Source organism: Ischnura elegans, chromosome 10, assembly GCF_921293095.1.
Source record: "Ischnura elegans chromosome 10, ioIscEleg1.1, whole genome shotgun sequence".
Classification (NCBI taxonomy): Eukaryota; Metazoa; Arthropoda; class Insecta; order Odonata; family Coenagrionidae; genus Ischnura; species Ischnura elegans.
In genome coordinates this window covers 54,572,442-54,597,406 of record NC_060255.1, presented here as the reverse complement: position 1 = coordinate 54,597,406, position 24,965 = coordinate 54,572,442, and the positions used below count along the sequence as shown (strand labels likewise).

The 24,965-nt window shown below is 41.0% G+C and overlaps 1 protein-coding gene and 2 non-coding genes across 3 annotated transcripts in view; 2 read left to right on the top strand and 1 right to left on the bottom strand.

Annotated features, from left to right (window-relative positions):
* The window catches only part of LOC124167245 (ninjurin-A-like), a 72,758-nt gene that overhangs the window by 26,256 nt on the left and 21,537 nt on the right, over positions 1–24,965 (bottom strand). The window lies entirely within an intron of this gene.
* On the top strand, positions 6,564–6,645 carry Trnas-gcu. Its single transcript has one exon. It is a non-coding gene; the product is annotated as a tRNA-Ser (tRNA).
* Positions 8,465–8,546, top strand: Trnas-gcu. Its single transcript has one exon. It is a non-coding gene; the product is annotated as a tRNA-Ser (tRNA).

Genomic DNA, 24,965 nt, shown 5'->3' with positions numbered 1-24,965 from the left:
CTCCTATCTTCTCGTATAGAAACTAGGTCCCTGTGACGTCACGTGGAGTGGCATTGCATGGGCGCCAATCTGGCCCTTTTCAAATGAGGATAAAAATGGACCATTGCCATTCGTCTGAACCGGTATTTCTAAAACGAAATAATTTGTATATCATGAATACAGTAATGGTGGGTAACGAATCGCAATCAATGCCTTTCGTTTTCTTTGATGAAGGAAACTACCCTATTGCCATCCCTGATTATGTATTTACAAGTACAGCATCAAAGCATTATATCCCAATCCTCCTCATATTTTTGAGCTACCTCCTCTCATTCACGGTCAAAATGAAGATAACATTCCGGGTGATCGAAAGGTGATTAAATAACTGGTATTTTTGTCTTTTCAAATATATGATAGCGTGATTTTTCATGAAGGAATCAGGTGATATCAAGGTTTGGACGACCATACCGTGCGCAGTGCTGACAACTGGCGGTGATAACACTTCCAAATATTTTCTTATCATCGCTCATGCTGCCAGCGTCGATCGATGAGGAATATGGGTGTGCATTGTGACGCAAAATACTTCGATTGCCTTTCCTCAGAAAACGGCAACACATGGTGAGCATTCGCGATTATCTACCGGTACGGTCGCAAGACACCTACCACAACTAGAGACAATACTATTCAAATGGTTCGGAGTTTCAACCTCCCTAGCCCTGCATCCACGTACTCGTTATCGCTCGTTGGGGGGGCAGTGTCCCCCCACATCCCTCCGGAAAAGACGTGCGGCCTTTTCTAGTCACTCTGCCAGTTCTTTCAATTTTTGCCTGCCGTTTGTTCCTTTAAGGATCGGTTTTTTTCGGTGATACCTAACCTACTTAAATTGAATCCTAGGAATACCAAATTCGCTCTTGACTTCCAGGATTTCTGACTGTTATAAAGTGAGGACTAATGGGAACATTGTCGAAGAAGCATTATTGTGGGAAGCAGGGGCGCTGCTAGGAATTAAGACAGGGGGGGGGGGGTTTAGGTGCAACTAATACCAGGGTATGTGGGTGTATGGTATACCCACCAGGATAAGTGGTAGGTGCAAGATTAATAAGTTGCGGAATTTTAAGGTAAATGGTTGAAAATGGTGAGTTTTAAGGCTTTATGAGGGATATTTTATTAATCCTTACACTATTCTATTAGTAATATCAATCAAATTAAGTAAAATGGATTACACTTAAAATTTTCTCTGAGCTCAGGTGGGGGGGGGGGGTTTATTCCCCATAATCCCCCCCTCGCTGCGCCACTGGTGGGAAGATTTTCGGATGAGAAAGAAAAAGAAAGGTGTTATTTTGCACTCGTCCGACCCCACCTTGAATATGCCGCGAGGGTATGGGATCCGGTAGAGAAAGACTTAATCCGCGAATTGAACAAAATGCAAAGGATCGCGCGGTTCGTCAAAAATCGCTACGGACGTACAGACAGCGTTACTCAGATGTTAAGCGAATTAGGCTGGGAGCCGCTGAAGACTCGGGGGCTGCGCGCTAGGCTTAGATTGTTCGCAAAATTGAGAAATTATATCTTTAAGAGCGACTCGGAGAACATTATATTAGAGCCCCACTATATTTCCAGGTCCGACGCAAGCGATAAATTAAGAGAGATATTTTGTCAAACGGATAGATATGCGAAGTCCTAATTCCCCCGAATCATTAAGGACTTTTATAAATACTGGCCGTAATTTCGTTGGAGCATTTCCTTTTTATGGGCAAATGGCTGGTGTCCTAACACCCCCTGCCACACGCCTTTTAGGCGGCTTGCGGGGTAGTATGTAGATGTAGATGAATGGCTGCCACAATGACTTTGGTGCCTTGGAATAATAAGCTTTCCGCGATGTTCAAATTCTTTATTACCATCGATTTTTCGACCCCCAAATGTCCCAATAAGTATGGGCATGGGGGTAGTTGGCAACACAGTAAAAGATATAAAATTTAATGTTTCGACAAATTTTCCTGGGGTTTCAGGCTTTTTTAGAGGGGGTCGTTTCTATGACTTTTTGTAGCATATCATCTTGTTCACCACAAACATTTGAATGAATCAGTTAATGATCGCAAGTGGGTTTTATAGTATAGTGACTACCTCGCAAGCCGCTTCAGTAGGCGTGTGATAATGGTGTTAACAAAAATAATGAAAATAAAATGCACGTCCTGAGTTCCATCTAGTTTATTAAAGTCTTTCAGTGTTGGAGGAAAAAGCGAATGCCTATATCTATCTGTCCGGCGAAATATCTCTTTTAAACTATCAATTCTGCTGGACTTGTAAACTTAGGGAAGTTCTGAGGTGATTTCCTGCGTGGCGCTCTGAAATATATGTATTTCCTATTGCTAAAAAAATCTTATTGTAAGCTCACCACATAGCCTAGGAGTCTCTAGCGGCTCTCAGCGTAATTATATTAAAATCTGTTTAACGCTTTCTCTTCCTTTTTAGCAGTTGCTCCTCTCATAAGCTCCTTCCTGTTCATGGATGCCTCCTTGCTTGAGCAATTCTCTTCCTGATTTCCTTACTGCTGTATCTGTTTTCCTGTATTATATTGCCCAAATAGCTGAATTGTGTTTACGGATAGCGACAGTGAATTTAAATTCGCTTGGCTGATAGATGGAGGCATCAATGCTTTATTAGTCGGATATTTCCTTCCCTCTCTTCCTGTCCTATTTTTTCCCATTCTTTTCCTCCATTGAGCTTTGGTGGTTGTACGTAAAAAAAACTCGCCTCTGTCACTCCGGGAACGTTCGGGCCGCGTTCGAAGAGTTCGTTTCGCTCTGATTCCCGTCATGAATGTCAAGTATCTGTCACTGGCCACGTATTGATTATTTTTACGTTTTGCGAAGAATATGAATGGATGTCTATGTGCTATAAAAGGCACTTCCGACCGCTGACTGATGTTTGGGGTGAACGAGATGGGAGGAGATCGGGTTGACGTATTGGCTAGAGTGCTGGCTTCCCACCCCGTGGGCTTGGGTTCAAATCCCGGCGGTGGCAGAGAATTTTCGCATGCTGCCCGATACCTTCTAGGATGTTGTTTGGAATACATTTCAACCGCAACACTCCGTCCGTCGGATGGGACGTTAAGCCGTGGTCCCCTTGGCGCATTTCGTTAAGGGCAGGCTAATGCCGACACCGGGTTTCTCTCCACCCTTCCTTCCATACTCTTCCCTCATGGCGCAAATGTCCTCAGATGCCGGTCGCCTCCTACAAGCCGCAACGATACAAGACAAAATGTCATTGAAACAAGGACCTCTAACATCGTCTGAAATCCTAGGAAATTCATTGTCGAAACATTTAATTTTCTGTCTACTACAGTGATACCAACTGCCTCTTCGCCTCTACTTTTTGTGGCATTTGAGGGTCAAAGAGTCAATGGTAAATGAGGAATTTGAACATCGCGGGGAAGCTTGTTCATGGCTCTAAAGTCATGTGGGAGCCTTTGGTCCACACCTTGTAACAGTAAGAAAGCCTAGAAGCCAAGAACTGTTTGTTATTCCTAGGATTCAATTTAAGAGGTTATATATCACCGAAAAAAAATCCTTAAGGAATAAACGGCAGAAAAAAATTGTAAGAACTGGTATGCCATGGCAGAGCGATCGGAAAAGCCCGCTCTCTCGTCGCTTACGAACAAATGGATCCGAATTTCACGCGGAAATAAGGTAAAATTAGAGGTGTCAACCGAAGACACGGTCTCAGGCGTTATTCTGTGGAATTGTTTCATTGCTGAATGAAATAAAATAACTTTAATTTTTTAACTTTAATAAAATAACCCCCCCCTTTTTTGTTCCTCCCCCTTCCACCCACGTTTACCTATTTAAGAGCGTGCCACCCATCTAATTGTACCTGATGATAACACTAGACGTTGAAACCTGGGTCGTACTATTTAAAATAAAGTGTGGAATAAAACAAAGTTATTTTATTTCATTCAACAGTGTCAACCGAAATTTACATTCATGAAGATGTATTTATCAAATGCATAACTCTTCAAAGCTATTCCTCGCATTCACAAATATTATAATGCAAAATATCAGGAAAAATTGGATCGCATTGGACTCATCTCCACGCTGCGAACATTTTTGAAAGCTGATTAACATGCGACCGAAGTGGCAACAGAAATCAGCCTTCTATGGGATGGAATTGGGCCTTCTCTATGCAGCCCCCTGGGACAAGACCAAAGGAAGAAGGGTAAGGAAGGACGGCCCCGAATGAGTTACCAAGAACAGGTTATAAAGTATGTGAAAGAGAAGGAATACGTCGCTATTTAAAGGCTTGTGGATAAGAGAGAGGAATGGAGAGGTGCGTCAAACCAATATTAGGATTGTTGACTGATGATAATGATGACGATTTAAAGTTATGAGATACAAATACATCTTAAAGACTTTTGGGCTCTAACAAGGGCGTAATCAGGACTAAAACTAGAGTTTTAACACAGAAAAGGTTGAAACTAACATTCAAGAAAATTATAACTGCGCTTTATTAGTTTTTAAAATTGTTTGCTCAAAAAGAAAATATTATTATTTTAACTTCATTTTTATACTAGTATCGCTTTTCTTGGATTAACAAAAATGTTCAAAACTTTCGCTTTGAACTACATTTAATTTTGCTTCTAGGGGGGAAGGAAGGCTGCCCCCCGCTGGGTAGGCCCATGGGTACTAGGCAAAGGTGCAGTTTCCTGTTTAACCATTTTTATTATCTGTGTCTTAAAATTCTTTGCACCCCATTCCCTCTATTGCAGTGGCTTGTGAGATAATAGGATTTAAAGTCTCCCTCTTGTAATGAAATTAGGAGAATCTAGATCTTATTATCTCACGATCCACGGCGCAGTTTCATGCATGAAACCTTTTTTATTGCTCGTTTCTTAAAATTACCTTCTTTCCGTCGTATTTATTGATTTTACTTTTCACTTTTTCCCGAAGACCCAAATAAACTTTTCTGTGATGGAAGTTAGGCCTAATTTTTCATATTTGTATCTTCGCGAGGAATTCCTTTATTTGCTGAATTGTATATTTCAATTATTCTGTTACGAAATATGCTCAACTCCCCCAATCTATTATTTTCTCCGATCCATTGAACACCCATCCATCTAACATTTTAAGTCCGATTATTAAAAATGTCTTTAACAACGTGTTGAAGATCGTTAGACATAAGGTTTTACCTTTAGGCCGATTCTGCCAGCTTTATCAGGCTTATTGGATCGATATTTATCCCGTCAGCTTGCCTATTTCAACGCAAGTGGGAGAATCTATATCTTATTATCTCACGAGCCACGGCATTAGAGGGAACGGACTGCTAGGATTGTATGACAAGGGCGTATGGGATGAAGAAACTTTCCTTATGTGGTACGGAAATGGTGAAGATCTTCGAGACGGGAAATCGAAATTTTGGTGGTTAAATTTCTAGTTGAGTAGACCAATACGCAGTTTGATGAAGCATCGCGAACAAGGAATGTAAGGCTTAAAATAAAGGTCGTTTTACCCTGGGAACGTAATAGCACAATCTGACGTATGTACGAAGGCGAAGTCAAAATTTCGTCGAGCAAAGCGGCGAATTACTAGAACACATGCGAGAATGCATGGACGTGAGGTGGTAAAATAGTCTATGCTCTAATTTCGTTCATGCATTCGCGCAGTTCCACGCCATTTTAGAAATTACTGCAGTTCTAACCTGCGCAATTCCGTGCCCCGTGTAAAACGGCCTTTACGGCTGAAGCACACGATCGAAGCACAGATTTTTTTTCGTCATTTTCGAGTAATCATGCCAGCGATCCCTCAAGTGATCGCTCGGATATGATCGTCGCGCGCAATTGTTTTTCGCGATCACTCCAATGATGAGGATTCCCATCAGTTTTTTCATCACTCGTGCCCCGTGTAAAACGGCCTTGACCGTCGAAGCAGAGGGACCGTCTTACCCCAGAGAATAATTTCCAACGCCGGGATTCCAACCCAGGGAAATCCAGATAACAGTCATTGCAACAAGTTCACAAGTCAACATAAAACCTCTATCCATATAACGGCATTTTCTGACTGTTGCATTCGAGAAGGCAAATAGGATAATGTCAAACATTATCTAAACTTACCAGTATTGAACTATTTTATAACCTGCAACTCATCTAAACTTTTTCAGAGTTTGGTATTTATAAGTTGCAATTAGAAAAAATCGAAGTATATATTATAGACCTTAAATGATTGGGGAGGCGTTCCATTCAAATGCCAAGTGAAACCAGTTGAATACCACCTGACCCTCCCCTAGCGTGGTGGAGGCTTTTTTAGTATGTAACGGGGATGTTAAACCAAAAAATATTTTTTCAAATAAACAATGGGACCCACATTTCATCTAGAAAGTGTTAAAGATTTAAGCCAGCTTCAAAATCAAAATAAAAGATCGGGTTGTCGACAGTAATTGGATAGGATAAAAGACGTCTGCACGAGAACGGAGAATTAATGGAGAATTTCTCGAATTCGTATATCCTCTACGCGATAAAAAAGAGCCCGTCAATCCGGTCTCAAATACCTACTTTATTATCTCATCCTCAGAGTGAAGAATTGTAAATATATGACGAGGTGGCCGAGTGGTTAAGGCGTTGGACTGCTAATCCAATGTGCTCTGCACGCGTGGGTTCGAATCCCATCCTCGTCGAACTTTTTGCCGACCTCGGTGTCACGGCATGTCACGGTAGTGTCATTTCCTGGTGAGCGAATGGTCGCGGGGTGAAATCCTGTTTGCTTATGTTATTTCTATATGTTATTGCCAGAGTCAGAGGCGCAGCGAGGGGGGGAATTTTGGGGGGGAATCCCCCCCCCCCCCAGAACTCAGAGAAAATTTAAAGTTTAATCCATTTTACTTAGTTGGACTGATATTACTAATAGTGTAAGGATTAATAAAATATCCCTCAGAAAGTCGTAAAACTCACCATTTTGAACCATTTATCTTAAAATTGTGCAAGTTATTAATTTTGCACCTAACGCTTATCCTGGTGGGTATTTCATACCCCCACACACCCCGGTATTAATTGCACCTAAACCCCCCTAGCCTTAATTCCTAGCTGCGAACCTGGTCAGAATCGTAGGTAAGAATGGGCAGTGTAGTCTCAAATCTGGTTCTATTGACGATGCTATTCTTCCCTCCCTGATTCTCATAACTCTCTCGTGGGCTGCATTATGTGCAGTTGTGGTCATATTTTACTTTTATCTCATTTTATCCGTCATTGATTCTGTCCTGTTTAGGTAATTCCTACTAGCGCTTGTAAGTATACGATTTTGTGAGTTGAAGGTACTCATGGGATGTAAAAACTAAACCATGCATGCGTAGCAAGGTTATCGGGTTGACCTCCGCGTCGATTCATCTTCAGTTTCGCCGGCGTTGCAGCTAGCGTCTTCACCTCGAACTTTGAACCCAAAATATATTTTAAGGACCTTGCTTCGAACCTGTCAACGGAAGTAAACCCGAAAACCTTGCTATGCATGCTACACTACACCACGAAAGTCTCCATCAACATCTAAACATGCATGTTATTTGACGACATCGTGGCACGGGCAGGTCGTGGAGTTGAATCCTCCTTCGCAGGAAAAACTCTCCAAGTCTGATTAGTCTTTTTATTTTCGTGCTGGTTGATAAAAGCTAATAACAATCGAGGAAAACGAAATTGGTCAAATATAATAATACTAATGCCTGCGAGAATTATGAGAATGAGGAAGGTATCGTCGTTAATAAGAGCATTATTTAAATTATACAGTCCATTCAGGGCCGGATGAAAGGGTGGGCCGGGCCCTGGGACCAGTGGTGTAGTCACGGAGAGGGGTTTCTGGGTTACAACCCCCCTTAAGCCATTAAAGCTTTTACTTCATCCAATTTATCAACTTTATTCTTATAAATACTCTTACGAAATTATTGTTTTTCAATCCTAAAAAATCACGTTTTCAGCATCAAAAATCCCAAAACTTTCGGAACTTTTCGAAAACGTAAAACACCCAGGTCCACTTTGCCTTGGTGTGTTTTCCATACACCCCCGAAGAGCACCCCCCCATTTCAAAATCCTGGCTACGCCATTGCCTGGGCCACACACCACCCTAGGGCCACCAAGCAAGCATGAGCCTTGCGCCAATATTTAAGCGCGAGGTAAAGATTGGAAAAAAAAACATCATGTATGAGTGGATTCTAAGTGAAGGTGTTTCAAAGTGTTCTTTCGTTAACACGTAGTACTCAACATGTAAAACCTTGAAACAGTGTAGGACTTCGCGTAACTATGGGGAGGGGATAAGGGGATATATACCCCCCCCCCAAAGCCTCAGGCTGCGATAGATAAGCCTTCCATGGGATGGAAATGGACCTCCACTAAGCAGTCCCCTTGTGTTTTCGTGACAAAGGACACGAGAGCGGAGATATTCATAAATTATTGTATCCCGTCTTGTATACATACTTTTTATTCCCTCGTTAGAGTAGACAATTATAAATACATGACGAGGTGGCCGAGTGGTTAAGGCGTTGGACTGCTAATCCAATGTGCTCTGCACGCGTGGGTTCGAATCCCATCCTCGTCGAAATTTTTGCCGCTCTCGCTGGCGCGGCGGAGTTGTGTGGGTTGCGGGGTCGAATTCTGCTAGGGCAGGGCTGCTAATTCCTGCCGGGCCTTGGGAGTATGAATACCTGAGATGAATATTAATATTTCCCACTTTCCCACTGTTTTAAGGTGTTACAATTCCAATACGTTCAAGTGTTACAAGGTGTTCGGGCCCCCTACACTAGTGGCGTAACTAGGAATATGCTTTGGGGGGGGGGGGATGAGATGGTCTGGGGTGGTGGTGGGTCCGGGAAAATTAAAAAGAAAATGAAATGCTTGGAAATAGATTTTACATCATTTTGGCACTAAAATGTTATCTTTAAGATGATGTAGTTATTAATGTCGAAACTATACAATTGTTTTAAATATTTTTTTTTCTCTGAGGCTTTGGGGGGGATCTATCCCCTTACTTTTGGGGGGGGGGACTTATCCCCCCCCCTAGTTACGCGACTGTCCTACATTGTTTAAAGGTTTCGCATGTTAAGTACTACGTGTTAACGAAAGAACACTATGAAACACCTTCACTTCGAATCCACTCATTCATGATGGTTTTTTTCCAATCTTTATATGTATTATTCGTAAATCATGCCTGGAAATACATTTACATCATTTCATGGCCCTCTCAAAACTATTTTATGAAAACTAGCGTTTGAAATTTTCAAATCGACGCCATTTCTCCTTGTGCCACTGAAAAGTTGTGAAAAAAATTGGGCATCTGCTCCATTAAGAAAGCCGTCAAATACTGGAAACTGCATTGAAAAATATGCTTTCTTCCCCGAGATATTTAAAAAAAAACAGTGGTAATCGAATTTTCGAGGTAGCCGGCCCTGGTGGGCCTCTAGCGGGCTGGAAGTGTGAGGAAGTTAATCCTTTTTGATCCCAAATCCTATCCCGGATGGGGGACTTTTCACACTTTTATTCGGCTATGCCCTTTCGGTTACTACAGCTAATTATACCTTATTTACCCGTGAAACTCGGATAAATTTGTCCATTACCGACGCGAGTGGCGACTTTTGTAAACACATTTAAACGCACGATGGGTGACAACACTTTTAGAGGCCAATTTGATAATCCTCTATTGTAATAATTGTGCGGAAACATATCCAATTACCCTACACAATCGGATTTTTTATATTGGTTACGTCGGTTTTGACGCTGACTTAAATATAACTCTGAGGAATCAATTGAAAATATTAGGTCTTCACAATGACTTTGATAGATTATATCTTTGGGGGGAGGTGACAAGAGGAACTAGGAAAATACTCCGCCGCTGTGGAGATTGCAAGAAATTCCCTTGATATCGTTTCGGGAAAATAAGCAAAAACACAATGAATAAAAACTTTAAAGGTGATTAAGTTCCTTCGATGAGAAAGTACCTATTAATATTTTCACACTTTCACTACCGCGTTGAAAATGACCTAATTTTTTGAACCGTTCTTCATAAGTATATCTTTCTATTCAAAGGGTACTAACGTATTGGAACGCAAGCCTTGAGATCGTTTAGAGAGTCAGGAAATGAGGACATTAGTTCAGCGAGGTTGTCAAATGATAAGGCTTGAGCTTGAACGGGTTGATTAATTCGTAGAGGTCATAGCTCTAGCGCGCGATAAGTCTTAAACTCAAGGGCTATTAGACTGGTACAGGAAAATAAATTACGCGCCCCAAGCAAGCTAAAGTGATGATTCTGAGGGGAGAAAGAAAACCACGAAGTAAAGGCCAGAGGAAGAAAGATTATATTGACCACTAAAATTTTCATGTCTTTCAAATATTCCCTATCAATCTACTTGTATATGATGATGGGTAGAATAAGTGATAATATATTAGGGTGTTTTCCAATTATTTTTTATTGTCTAAATCGAGAGATTATTACTCCTGGAGTACGTATTTCATGCTTTTATATTTTTAAATTACGATATCTATTTTTCGCGATTTAATGAAAAGTGAAAAATTTCAGGCGCGCGAAAAAAAGCAACGGCTAGGCATGACTGCTGGGAAATGCCCGAGTGACATCTGGGTGCAGCTGTGTGAGTCCACCAGGGTGCGAGGCTATGAACGCCGCTACCATGCAGGCTGCTTGCTGCCGAGCGTGGCGGTAGCGTAGAGTTCCCTGCAGGCAGGTAGCGCTTGGCTTAAATAAGGATTATTATTAATACCCTATCCAACGAAGGAAACTTTCCTACCATAGGCAAATTTAATAGGTGAGTTTAAGAGATGTTTCCTTGAGCTCTGTGCCTCGTGAATGCATTGTTAACCTCAGACGATGTAAAACTCCTGACTACTCGTATAGCATATAGGTCCTGGTGATGTCAAGTGGAGTGGCATCGCATGGGCACCAATCTGGCCTTTGTCAAAAGAGGTTAAAATTGACCATTAACATTTGTCTAAACAGGGATTTCTAAAATCAAATAATTTGTATATTATTAATACACCGATGGTGGGTAACGAATCGCATTCAATGCCATTTCGTTGTCTTTGGTGAAGGAAACTACGCAATTAAGCAAGTATATGGACATATATCGTCGCTATATAGCACTATCTCAGGTTGAAAATTTTGGCATATGCAAGAAAAAAGTAAGACATGCGTCCTGCTAACGGTGGTAAAGTCATACGCCCTCATCGTCAACTGACGAGACATTTTTTCTGAATGGACGAGAATCTAGTAATAGGCATTTCATAGTCGCAATAAAATACGTAATTTTAATTTTCCAACAACCTACTTTTGAGTCCGCTTTTGCGAATTTCATTCTCTGGTGATGACAGGCTATTTCGTGTGTGGACGATAATCACCGAAGCTTCCGCTGGGTAAAACACGGCAATCACGAACACAAAGGGATAAAATTAGAATGCCTTTGCTGCTGTGGCATAGGTCATGCAGGCTTTTTTTTAACACTCGCTTTCTTGTTTGCCCTCCCGGGCAAAATCTTGCGACTCAAATTTCGACAACTTCCTGATTAGTTAGAGCGCTGAAAGTCTCAGAATAGCTAAGACCTTGATGATATTGCAGTGTTCTTATTACAATTTTACCATGATAGTAACACTATCTCGAGTAATTCAGAAATTAAAATTAAGAATGGACTTCTAAAAATGACCACCAAAATCAAATGGAGTCGCAGAGTGGGGTGGTGTTATAGGTGTAATAAACTATCTTCCGAAATTAATATGTGCTGGTCAATGCACATCAGATTCGTCTCTTAACGAATGCGAATATTACACTTTGAGTGGCGGCCGCTAATTTTAAAGAATTCCTGAAAAATCCAGCCATTTTTACTAAATTAGCAAATTTTTTCAAAACATTAGCATCAAAAATATATTTACATCGATGTGTATTTCAATAAAAATGGAATTTCTTTGCTCTTCTTTATAAAAGAGTTGAATAACATTAATTGCTAACTTTTAGATATATATTTTAATAATGAAAACCTACTGTTTTTTTTTTTTAAAGTTGAAACAAATGATGTAGTGCCATTAAATGCATAATATTTTTTATTACGCTCAATTTGAACTATTTAAACCATGGAAATCATACAAAAGCATTGATGCAAGCAAATCATTCAAAATCCTGGATGACAAAAAGGGTCACGGCACCATCAACGAACGGTTCTTTTCTCCAAAGAATTTTCACTCGAAGTAGGCTGAGGTAAGGGTGCTGGTAGCTACAGAGGACTTTTCGTCCTCAAGACATTTAAAGAACTCTTTTTCCATCGAGCAGTTGATTTTTGAAATAACATAATCACTAAGCAGTAAACTGGAAAAGTACCATGGGCAAAATATTACAGCTTCACGCAAACAAAGTCAATAAAATAGAAAGACGTAATATTACGTCCATGGCAATCCTCACAAGGATTAGCAGGACGTAAAGGCCTGTTTACACGGTACATTAACACGTACGGGTTAATGTGTAAATGTATGAACGCGAGAATGAACGCCAAAATGCACCGCGAAACCACCCAACTTGTGCGAATGCATGCACAGAAAATAGAAGCTGTTCTAATTTGGTTCATGCATTCGTACATGTTCCGTTCCGGTCCACAAAAATCATTCACGCAAACGTATATTAATTCGTACGTGTTAATGTATCGTGTAAACAGGCCTTAACATTACGCCTATGGCACGAAAAGTCTTAATCTTACATGCGCACCAAATTTTTGTTTTTGATATCGAAATGTTCTTCTAAAACTTATTATTACTTTCTCATCAATCGTTATTGAAATTTTGAATAACTTAACGGGACCGTTGGCCGTTATTTTCTCCATCTTCTATATTATTTCTACTGTATAGATACCTTTTTCTCAACTTATACGCAACCAAACTCTACAAATGAGGTACCAAAATGCACAAAATTTATCAGAGAACATGCGACGACATATCTTACTTCCTAATAATAGCTATTGTTTCCTAAAATTGGGTTTTAAATAATAATAAAAAAAACAAAAAAAACAAAAACCGGTAAATATTCCTGACGTTAACGGCGCACAAACTGATACATTTGTTCATTTGCAACAATATCTCGCATTCTTTAAATAACTTTTATCAAAATGCGGCTGATTCCACATTCAAGTCTCCTGTTGATACGTAAGTATAAGTCATCATGTGCGTTTAACAGAGGATAGTGTAATTACTTCCAATGTTGTGTTTAAAGAGGTCCTCTGGCCTCAATTTGTACATGAACATTCCAATTAAATTTGTACATAAGACCCTGCCTTTTTTTCTACATTTTAAAATTAGAAACGCGCCTATCCCTCTGTGGACCTGCATTGAAAAGAGCGGGGGAAGCCCACTGGGAGCGGGCGCAGCACGCTCGTAAGCATGTATAAAAGAGGATGTCTGTTTGTATGTCCGCTTTGCGTTTTCATACGGCTGCAAGGGTTGCGACTTAAGTTAGTACATACGGGCACCTCGTGCTCCCAAATCCCGTAGTGTTACTTTCGGTTGCGCACGATGCGTCCTTTGCGTCGTTTTCTCATTACGGTTTGTTACGTCACGTCATACAATTCATACGGTTGCATATCCTGCCGGGTAGGCACTACTCTTGACGCTCTCAATGAGAAAATATGAAATTTCCCACTTCTCTGGGTACTATTATTCTGGCAACGCGGGCGCCCTGCTAATTTTTAATAAAATTGTTTTTCTTTCTAATAAATGTAATTTTTATGCTTGGTAATGAATTGCACGATTTCGTGATTCCACCAGGGCGATCTAACGATTTGATCGTTGGATTATTCTTCCTCATAGAATGATCCTCCAAGATCGTTAATGGCTTGACGGGTTTCGCTTATAGTAGGGCCCTCTTCGCGTCTATAGCGTTGAGGTGTTTTCCCCCATCCCATTCCTTCCGCTCCTATCCCAGAGGCGTCGACGGGCTCCTATCGCGGCGGCGCCTCTTTCCTTTCTCCTTCCTCTCCAGCCCCTCCCCGGGTGATCGGGCGTATAAGCCACTGGCTTGGTTCCCGGCCCCGGTGAGTTGTATCCCTGAAGGGTTCCCCTTGAACCCTCATACTTCTTGCCCAAGGGCGTTCGCGCATTATAAGGGAAAAATTCAGGATTGGTATATTTAAACAATAAGACATGGCGGGAGATGTTAATTTTTCTGGCAATTGCAAATTGGTTTCGTCTTCAGGGGTAGTGCTCCCCCAAGATAATGCTCGTTTTATTGGTCTATTTCACTGCGTACATATAGACTGAGGGTGTACATCTAAAAATATTTTAGTGAAATTTCACAAACTAAAGTTCTCTCTCTCATCGAAGTTCATACATGATTTTTCATTGCCATCTGCCTTTGAAATCGTTGATTTATCTCGTAGCCTCATGATTTAGTAAATAATATTACAAAATAAACAATATTTTTTATAAAAACCATTGTTTTCATGGGGAACTAAAAAGGATAAAAGTAAATTTTTGTTCAATTCATTTTTCAATGAACTTTTATGCAAGCAAATCTGTGATTATGACTCTAAATGATCGCAGCGCTATCAATGAATTTTGGTATTCATAATTTTTGACATAATCTCCATATTTAATTCTAAACTCTGGATTAAAATCGAGATGTAGTTTAAAACAATAAAACTGTGAGAATATTTCATTTCCACCTGGTTATTAGTAATCGTGAAAAATTTCAACTCGATAGCTAATCGGAAAAACTGGGTGAAAATTGAGTTGCAAGATTTGACCCGGACAATATGGTGAACAAAAAAGCGAGTTTATAAAAACGTTATGAAATAGATATCATTCTTATGGTGTGAAGGTACGTATGAATTAAAAAAAAGAAAAGTGGTTGTATTATATTCTTGCAACTAATTTTGTTAGCCAGTCAAAATCAACGTTGACGTATAGGCTTAGAGCTTATTCCTGAGAAGCCACAATACCCATGTTAGCAGTCTTGTTTCACCAAGGATGCCGTTAAATCGAATAAGGCAAGAACTTTTTTTGCAAGCGCTAAAAATAGCAGCGACTATTCTAATATTCTCTACGACTTAAGGATGAAAGCAGGCAAAGGAATCGCCATTCTTTTTTTTCTATTACGAAATCTTTATGGACGGAATTCAGGTACATTGGCTTGGAACAGTAGCGTAATTAGGAATATGTCTTGCGGGGGGGGGGGGCGAACTCTCCCCCCTTCAGGAAAAATCTGGTAAATTTTTGAAAAAATGACACGCCTGGAAATACATTTTACTTGATTTTGGTACTGAAGATTGAACTTTTTGCAAATGCAGTTAATACATGTCAAATTTAGACAATATATTTACAAATTGTACATTTCTCTTAGGTTTTTGGGGGATCTATCCCCTCATATCTCCCCATAGTTACGCCACTGGCTTAGAATATTGGGAATGTTTGCTTTAAGGTTCTATGCCATCTATATTGTTCTCTATTACATGTGCTTATGCTGGAAGAAAATTTACATACCTAGTAAAAACGAAAAAATTTCGTGCAGAATTGCGTGAATGTATTTATTCGCTGAACGAACAGGTAAAAAAAAATCAGCCTAATTCTATTTAGACTTACGTAATTAATATTTGGGATCCATTTGTGTGTTCAAAGACTTGCTTCGTGTATATCAGTTTGTAGAAGATAAAATGGATCGATCGTGTCAGTAATAAGGAAGTGCTAAAAATAGCTAAAAGGAGGAAAGAGAGCTCATATAGAAGCCGTAAGGAGAAGACGGGGGAATTTAGTTGGTATTTAGTCGAGACTTGCTTCGTGTTAATTGGTTTGTGGAAGATAAATGGATCGACCGTGTAAGTAATGACGAAGTGCTAAGAAGAGTGAGAGAAAAGAAAACTCTTCTAAAAACCTTTAGGAGAGGACGCAACAACTTAGTTGGGCACATTATGAGGCACGATGACCTGATGAAGACTATCGTAGAAGGACAGGTGGAAGGGAAGAAGGGCAAGGGACGGCCCCGAATGAGTTAAATAGGACAGGTTATAGGATAAGGACGAAGGATGTATAGGATATATGAAGGACGTAAAAGGACGACAGGTTATAAAGGATGTAAAAGAGAATTCATACGTCACTATGAAAAGGGTAGCGGATAGGACATAGGAATGGAGAGCTGCGTCAAACCAATCTAAGGATTGTTGGCTTATGATTATGATGAATGTATTTTCGCCAAGTCATCGGCATATTACCAATTTTACGATTACATTGAAATGGAAGGCAGTCACACCTTTCCTCAATAATTTAATGCTTCTTATAATCGTCTTTTAATAGACAATGATCTTTAATAACTCTTCATGATAGTATTGCAATAGCAATCTCTAATAATAAGTCTAGTACTAGATGATGGATCTGTTAGCCGAAACGACGATTTAAATTATTTCGGAAAAGTGCAACCACCTTTCATTTCAATGTGTCGAACTTCCACTATATCACGCCTGAATCGGTTGAACTTATACGATTAAGCCTAGAACGATAGGTAACGGATAGGAGAGTGAAGTGGAGAGCTACGTCAAGCTATTCTTCGGATTGTTGACTTATGCCTATGATGAACGGATTACGAAATCGTCGACGAAAAAGTCAATTAGAAACTCATCACACTAAATCAGCGGTGTGGAGACACCAGCAATCTCTTGAGTAATGTCCTAAAGTTGAAACTGGTGAAAGACAGTAAAAAATTGGAGATTGGATTTCTGAATTCCTGAAGACGATGGGCGAGTTGTTCATCGAAACGTTGGAAGGAGAAATGGAGGACCCGACCCGGTTTGAAACCCGAGAAAACTTGACTGCAGACAGTAAATAAATTCCTAAATCGTTATGGTGCTCATTCATTGGTCGTTGGCTCGAAATTCCACCAGCTTACAAAGCATACAATCGATTTTATTATCAGAGTCTTCATGAAAAAAGGAAGAGGATTAGGTACATAATAGCTGCGAAAATAATTTCTACTCTTCATCATTCACACATTCGCGATTTTCTCTGGTGTTTTTTTTTCGCTCTGCAATCTTAGGATTTCTATTATTTAGGCAACTGCCTTTGATCTTTTTCTGTGGTTTAATCAATGACACAATTACGACAAATTTGGCATTTTTCAAATCTTATTTCCTTAGTTTCCCTCCAAATTCCAAGTCTGTTTTTCAATTTTGTCATGCATAAAATAGTAGTAGTATCAGATAACTAAATCATCTACCAAAATTACAATTAAAACCATGTTACACTTAATCAGCGATGTGGTGGCACTACCACTCTCTAAAGTAAGGTTTTACAGTAGCTCCTTAATTCATGATTGGCTAAAAATGCCATCGGGTCATTTAGGAGGATGTGTGCAGAGAAGTTCATGTTTAACCCTGGAATGAAGGGGCCACAACCATTAGTAAAAAAGAGCTTTTTTTCAAAAGGCTACCGTAAAGGTAGTTGTCTAAATTAGAGAACTCCGAAGGAATGCAGTCTCTAGAGAAGGGGTCTGACCCCTTGAAAGCCCCTCTATACGCCACTGAATGTATACTAACCCATCTTCCGGCAAGAATTGGAATTTTATATAGAACTCTGTAAGCGCTGTTCCCGTATCCATTGCCGCAATAAACCAAACGACTGATCTGAAGATTTTTGCGGGACTTCCGACGACACCGTCATCATCAGACATTAAACAACGCGGTGTTATCCCGGAAAACATGATTTTATCATCTATTCATCGCGGAATCACCGCGGAAGCCTTCGCAAGAAAACCGGTATACTATTTAAAAGACACATGTGGCTTTTAGCGACTCAGCGAATACCTTTAGACTTAAAATTAATACACGGTTGGGATAAATATTGTTTTTATAATTAGTATTGTCATCAAGAGCGATTTTTCGCTGTATTGTAGTGATAGAATATCATTTTAGCTCATTCATTCATCATGAAAATAAAAATTACACTAAATATTCCGTAAAAACCTTCAAAATCAGTATCCGGCGTAAAAGTATGGAGGATGCGAATGGTCTTTACCACTCAGAGAACATAATAATCTTTAAAATTCATAATTTTTCCATCCATCCTTTCCTACGTTGAACTGAGTTCAACTCAAAATAATGGAAATTAGCATAGGGCGAAAAGCGATACTACCGCAGGCCAGCAGAGGGCATATCTGGCGAGGCAACAATACTTTCGTTTACCTTGGCAACCAGAAAACGTAGCCGTAAGGTGACATTTTATCAATTGGATTTTCCAAGCGATAGAGAGCGGATGCGATAGCATATTGTGGTGTTATAAACGAAGTTTAGACGCACTGTTTACAGTATCAAAGAGCTACAGTGAGTAATACATCAATCACTTGAGTAGCAGAGGAAGAAAATAGCCATCTTGCAGGCGTTTGCAGTCAGCAACAGCCGGCGGAGTTCCGTCTTCGGCCAGCAGAGTTCGAAAAGAGCTCGCGCAAATACGAGATTCCATTTATATCCATCAGTTGAATCTCATAATCGATTCCATTCAGTGGATTAAGATTATATACTAAACAGCAGATCTCGCCATCTATATTTTCCGCCAGGTACATCATGGAACGGATTTTAAAGAGATGTGCATCGAGTATCTCAGGAAGTGTGATGGGTAACAGCCTGGAGGAGAGGCTGGATAAGGAGTATATGGTCCACCTGGAGCACATTCAACGGAATTTGATTAAAATTCCCAACGAGCTTCGAACCCAGGCAGAAAAATGGTTGATTTATTTAGTCGGAGTGACTCCCAAGACCCTGGACGAAAAGGAGAGGCGAAACATTCACCTGTCCGTTCTCATCAATGACATGGCATCCGGAACACTCACGGGGATACACAAGCTCACGAATCCCCCAAGACCAGGGGAGCCAATGCCTCTGTGTCCGAAAATATACTTCGACGACACCGAGGAGAAATTGCTGGCCGCGGAAGTCGTTGAAGAAGACCTGAGCGACGAATTGTGCTCAGAATTCAACGAAGCGGAAGGTGATGGTGCAATATCGGCCAAAGGAGAGCGTGTTCAACACCAACCAGTGACACAAACTCCTGTCGTCGCTAGTGAAACTTCGCCTGGTGACAAAAACCATCTTCCCATGACGGATGATAAGAAAAGAGAAGGACAAAACCATAGAACTGGTAACACCGACGTTCGTCCAGATGCCGAAATTGATGGAGCAAATTCGGCCAAAAGGGGACGTGTTCAAGACCATCCAGAAACTTTGAATATAGGAAAGGCTCACAAAAATGGGAAACTTATGGGAGATGTCTCCAATGAAGGCAATTATTACGACAACTATCGATATCATCCATCTGAGAGTAAAATCATTGGAAGGAAAAATGCTACTGGTGTCGAGAATCATTCCTTGCATGGGAACGGTAACGGTATTAATGCACACCACTTCTCACCAGAGCCATTTCATGAATGGGAATATTCTCTAATGCCGCCTAAGAAACAAATATTGTGCCATAACATTAAAACAGGATGCAATGACGCATTCGGCTATGGTGATGGTGATTCATTTAAGCCAATGTATATCCCATCAGAACCCGTTGACGCCAACAAGCATCCCTATATGTTGGCTGAAGAAGATAGAAAGAAATTGGACAATAGAATGGACCGCGAGAAACCATGTCAACATACCGAAGGTGATTATATAAATAAAAACTTCATTCCATCACAAAAAACCAGAGCCTCCTACCATACTCTTGAGCCGGCTGAGCGGATGGAATATAGGACCCACAGAATGTATCGCAAGAACCCTCAACTTCACAACTCAGGTGTCGTTATAAACGAAAACTACGTTCCATCGACACAACGTAGAGCCTTCCACGATCCTTATGAGCCATCTGAGCAGATGAAATTCTGTACCCACGGAATGGACGCGAAGAATAATACATTCAAAGCTGAAAATGACTTCAGGCATCCATGCCAACATGGACCCACAGGAGAACGGGATCAACGGAAAGGTGCGATGCCTGGTGTCAGGTTTGCAACTGATCCACCACCACCGAGGCGACCAGCAGAATATCGGGGAATCTCAGAAATGCCGTTGGATTATCTCCTGGAGCTAGTGGACCGGGCTTGGAGAGGCGAGGATATTCAGGAAGTTGAGATACTCCTGGAAAGCGTTTACGAGGATATGAGGGAGGAGCCAGAAAACGAATGGCTGTGGGAACAGCCCGACCCCCTAATAATAAGAGAGGCCCTACTACACAGGTTGACGCAGACAATCATCAACGAAATGGGGCGACAGGAGCATAAAGAGCTCCACCCGCAACAGACGACCCCTTCCCGCCAATACTTCGGCCAGACTTCACCTGGATGCAAGTGTTCCTACCACTCTAACTACCAAATGCATTCATCCCAAAACGTAAGTACATAATTCAAATTTTATTAAAATACCTTTGCCGAGGGTAAAGGGTTTGGTTCCTCTGAGTTACATGCTAAATATGCACAAGAGCGGGAATCGATTTCTGTTCTTGAGGCCGATATTGAAACGGTGAAAATCTAGATGCCGCGGTGGATCGGATTGGCTTACTATGCTATATTTTCATGCTGTTTCTTTCGTTTGGGATAAGCATTTATGTGATCCTCACTAACAATACTCTCCACTTATATGAGTCTTTCGCATGTCTTAACCTTTTTATAATCATTGGTCATGAATAACTATTGGTCTTTAATTAAATTTTCATAATTTGTGTGAATACTCCACATAAAAAAAATGGACCACAAACACATTTGAATGACCCCATTCAAAACTTAATTCTATAAGCACATTAAAAGGCGTACCCAAAAAGATAAGTTTGGGGGGCCACGAACAGGGGGAATAAGCGGGGTGAACCCTCCTTAGGGGAATATATGAAGACTTTTATCTCTAGTAATCGCATTTTATGCTATTTTTACACTTAAAATCTCTCAATTAATCGGTCGTCGGGAAGTTGTTTGGCTATAACATATTGGTGGAGTACAAAGAGTTGAGGGTTCTAGGTGAACCCTTCGAAGGATACAACGCACCGGGGCCGGGAACCAACCCAGTAGCTTATTCGCCCAGACACCCGGGGAGGGGAAGGAAGGGAAGGAAAAAGGATAGAGGCGCCGCCGCAATGGTAGCCCGCCGACAACCCTGGGAAGAGATAGGTTCGGAAGGGCCGGGACGAGGGAAAAACACCCCAACGCTATAGAAGCGATGGGGGCCCTGCTATTAGCGAAACCAAGCATAAGCAATTAATGTTCTAGCGGTCCTAGTGGATTTTCCTATGAGGAAGAAAAATCCATCGATCGAATCGCGAGATATTTGTGGAGAACAATAAATTTGTCTTATAGATCAATATTGTTCTGCTTAAATGAATTGTCTTAGGAATGCGTGTCCCCCTATGCCCCCCGTTCTAAGCCGTTGACCAATTTTGATATTAGCTCAACATAATCCATAACGAACGCTTCCTTCTTCATCGCAGATGACTCGTAAGGATTACGTCAATCCATGGGAAGGAGAAGAAAGAACACATCATTCCCGCACCCATTGCCGTAAACACAACATACCATCCATGGAGGAAACGAACCAGTACCAACTCAGAACTGAACATCTGGGTGGAATGGTAGCTGGTGAAACGCAGCCGCAAGGAATACAGCGGAGAGATACAGCAGATATGGCTGCATATCTGCAAGAGTACGAAGAAATGGATCGCGATTTGAAAATTCTCGAGAAGAAGAGGAAATCTATGATAACGGCATACAATGAAGGGCTGCAGAAAATATCCAACCCAAATGTTCCACTCCAAAGCATATGGATGCCACTTCGCAGCGAACTGGATGACATCACGCGTGAGATAAATATGTTAAAATTAGAACTATCTCAATTGGATCAATATTATGGAATTGATATCAAAAAAGATTTTCACTCTTGTCAACCTGTGATTGTACACAAACCTGTGATTGTGACACAAACTCCTGTCGTCGCTAGTGAAAGCTCGCCTGGTGACAAAAACTGTCTTCCCATGCCGGATGAAAAGGAAAGAGAAAGACACGACCATAGAAGGGGTAACACCAACGTTTGCCCAGATGCCGAAGGTGAAGTAATAAGCCCAATCTATTCCAAACCAGTGAACAGTGGAACATTCTATCATTCTGACGTGCCAACTGATCAGAAAACAAAAGGCAGGAATGAGGGTAATTGTCGCAAAAGTGCGAACAACAAAGAAAAAGACAATTTGATACAGGCAAAAATCCAAGACGAGGTAACAGATTACATTAACACTCCTGTCAGCGTTGAATATGAGGTGGTGAATTCTCAGCATTTTCCACCAAAAAATCCTGGCGCTACATATCATTCTTGCGTGCCTACCGAACAGAAGACAGAAACTTTGGATGAGGGAAAGGCTCACAATAATGGGAAACTTATGGGAAGTGTCGCAAATGACGGCATTCATTGCGGAAACTGTCGAGATCTTCCATCTGAAGGTAAAATAATTGGAAGGAAAAATGACTCTGGTGTCGAGAATCATTCCTTTCATGAGAACGGTAACGGTATTAATGCACATCACTTCTCACCAGAGCCATTTCATGACTTGGAATATTCTCTAATGCCGCCAAAGAAACAAATATTGTGCCATAACATTAAAACGGGATGCAATGACGCATTCGACCATGGTGATGGTGATTCATTAAAGCCAATGTATATCCCATCAGGACCCGTTGACGCCAACAAGCATCATTGTATGTTGGCAGAAGACGATAGAGAGAAATGGGACAATAGAATGGACCGCGAGAAACCATGTCAACATACCGAAGGTGATTATATAAATAAAAACTTCATTCCATCACAAAAAACCAGAGCCTCCTACCATACTCTTGAGCCGACTGAGCGGATGGAATATAGGACCCACAGAATGGATCGCAAGACCCCTCATCTTCACAACTCAGGTGTCGTTATAAACGAAAACTACGTTCCATCGACACAACGTAGAGCCTTCCACGATCCTTATGAGCCATCTGAGCAGATGAAATTCTGTACCCACGGAATGGACGCGAAGAATAATACATTCAAAGCTGAAAATGACTTCAGGCATCCATGCCAACATGGACCCACAGGAGAACGGGATCAACGGAAAGGTGCGATGCCTGGTGTCAGGTTTGCAACTGATCCACCACCACCGAGGCGACCAGCAGAATATCGGGGAATCTCAGAAATGCCGTTGGATTATCTCCTGGAGCTAGTGGACCGGGCTTGGAGAGGCGAGGCAATTGAGGAAGTTGAAATACTCCTGGAAAGCGTTTACGAGGATATGAGGGAGGAGCCAGAAAACGAATGGCTGTGGGAACAGCCCGACCCCCTAATAATAAGAGAGGCCCTACTACACAGGTTGACGCAGACAATCATCAACGAAATGGGGCGACAGGAGCATAAAGAGCTCCACCCGCAACAGACGACCCCTTCCCGCCAATACTTCGGCCAGACTTCACCTGGATGCAAGTGTTCCTACCACTCTAACTACCAAATGCATTCATCCCAAAATGTAAGTACATAATTCAAATTATGTTAAAATACCTTTGCCGAGGGTAAAGGGTTTGGTTCCTCTGAGTTACATGCTAAATATGCACAAGAGCGGGAATCGATTTCTGTTCTTGAGGCCGATATTGAAACGGTGAAAATCTAGATGCCGCGGTGGATCACGAACAATACTCTCCACTTCTATGATCCGCCGTGGATCTGATAGGCTGCCTATGCTATTTTTTCATGCTGTTTCTTTCGTTTGGGATAAGCATTTACGTGAATCTCACGAACAATGAAATCCACTTCTATGAGTCATTCGCATGTCTTAACCTTCTTCTAATCATAGGCCATGATTAACTATTGTTCATTTATAAAAAATTTCAATTTTAGTGAGAATACTCCACATAAAAAGAAAATACATCACAAAAACATTTGAATGACCCCATTCAAAACTTATTTCTAAGAGCACATTTAAAGGCGTAGCCAAAATAATAAGTTCGAGGGCCACGTACATGGAGGACCATGGGGGTTGAACCCCCCTCTGGGGAATATATGAAGACATTTGTCTCTAGTAATCGCATTTTATGCTATTTTGACACTTAATATTGCACAATTTATCGGTCGTCGGGAAGTTGTTTGGCTAAAACATATTGGTGGAGCAGAATAATTTTGTTTTATATGTTAATATTTTTCTGCTTAAATGAATTGTCTTAGGGAGTGCGTGTCCCCCAGTGCCCCTTTCTACGCCGTTGACCACTTTAGATATCAGCTCAACATTATCCATAACGAACGCTTCCTTTTTCATCGCAGACGACTCGTAATGATTACGGCGATGCATGGGAAGGAGGAGATAGAACACATCATTCCCGCACCCATTGCCGTAAACACAACAAACCATCCATGGAGGAAACGAACCAGTACCAACGCAGAACTGGATATCTGGGAGGAATGGTAGCTGGTGAAAGTCAGCCGCGAGGAAGACAGCGGAGAGGTACAGCAGATGTGGCTGCCTATCTGCAAGACTACGAAGAAATGGAACGCGATTTGAAAATTCTCGAGAAGAAGAGGAAATCCATGATAAGGGCATACAATGAAGGGCTGCAGAAACTATCCAACCCAAATGTTCCACTCCAAAGTGTATGGATGCCACTTCGCAGCGAGCTGGATGACATCACGCGCGAGATAAATATGTTAAAATTACAACTATCTGAAATGGATCAATATTATGGAATGGATATCCAAAAGCATATTCACTCTCGTCAACCTGTGAGACAATATTACTAGTATCACTGTCATCATGTAACAATAGGTGATGAAGTTCGAAATTATACTCTTTGTAAAATGATAAAATTTAGTTGCCACGCACCCTGATCATACCATGGCATTAAAAAATTTTGGTAGGGCAGTAGGTCATTCATGATGAACTCTACTAGCTCTAAAAATGTTATTCGAACGCTTTCATTTTTCTGATTTTTCAGTTTTTTGTGTAAATGTGATTTTTT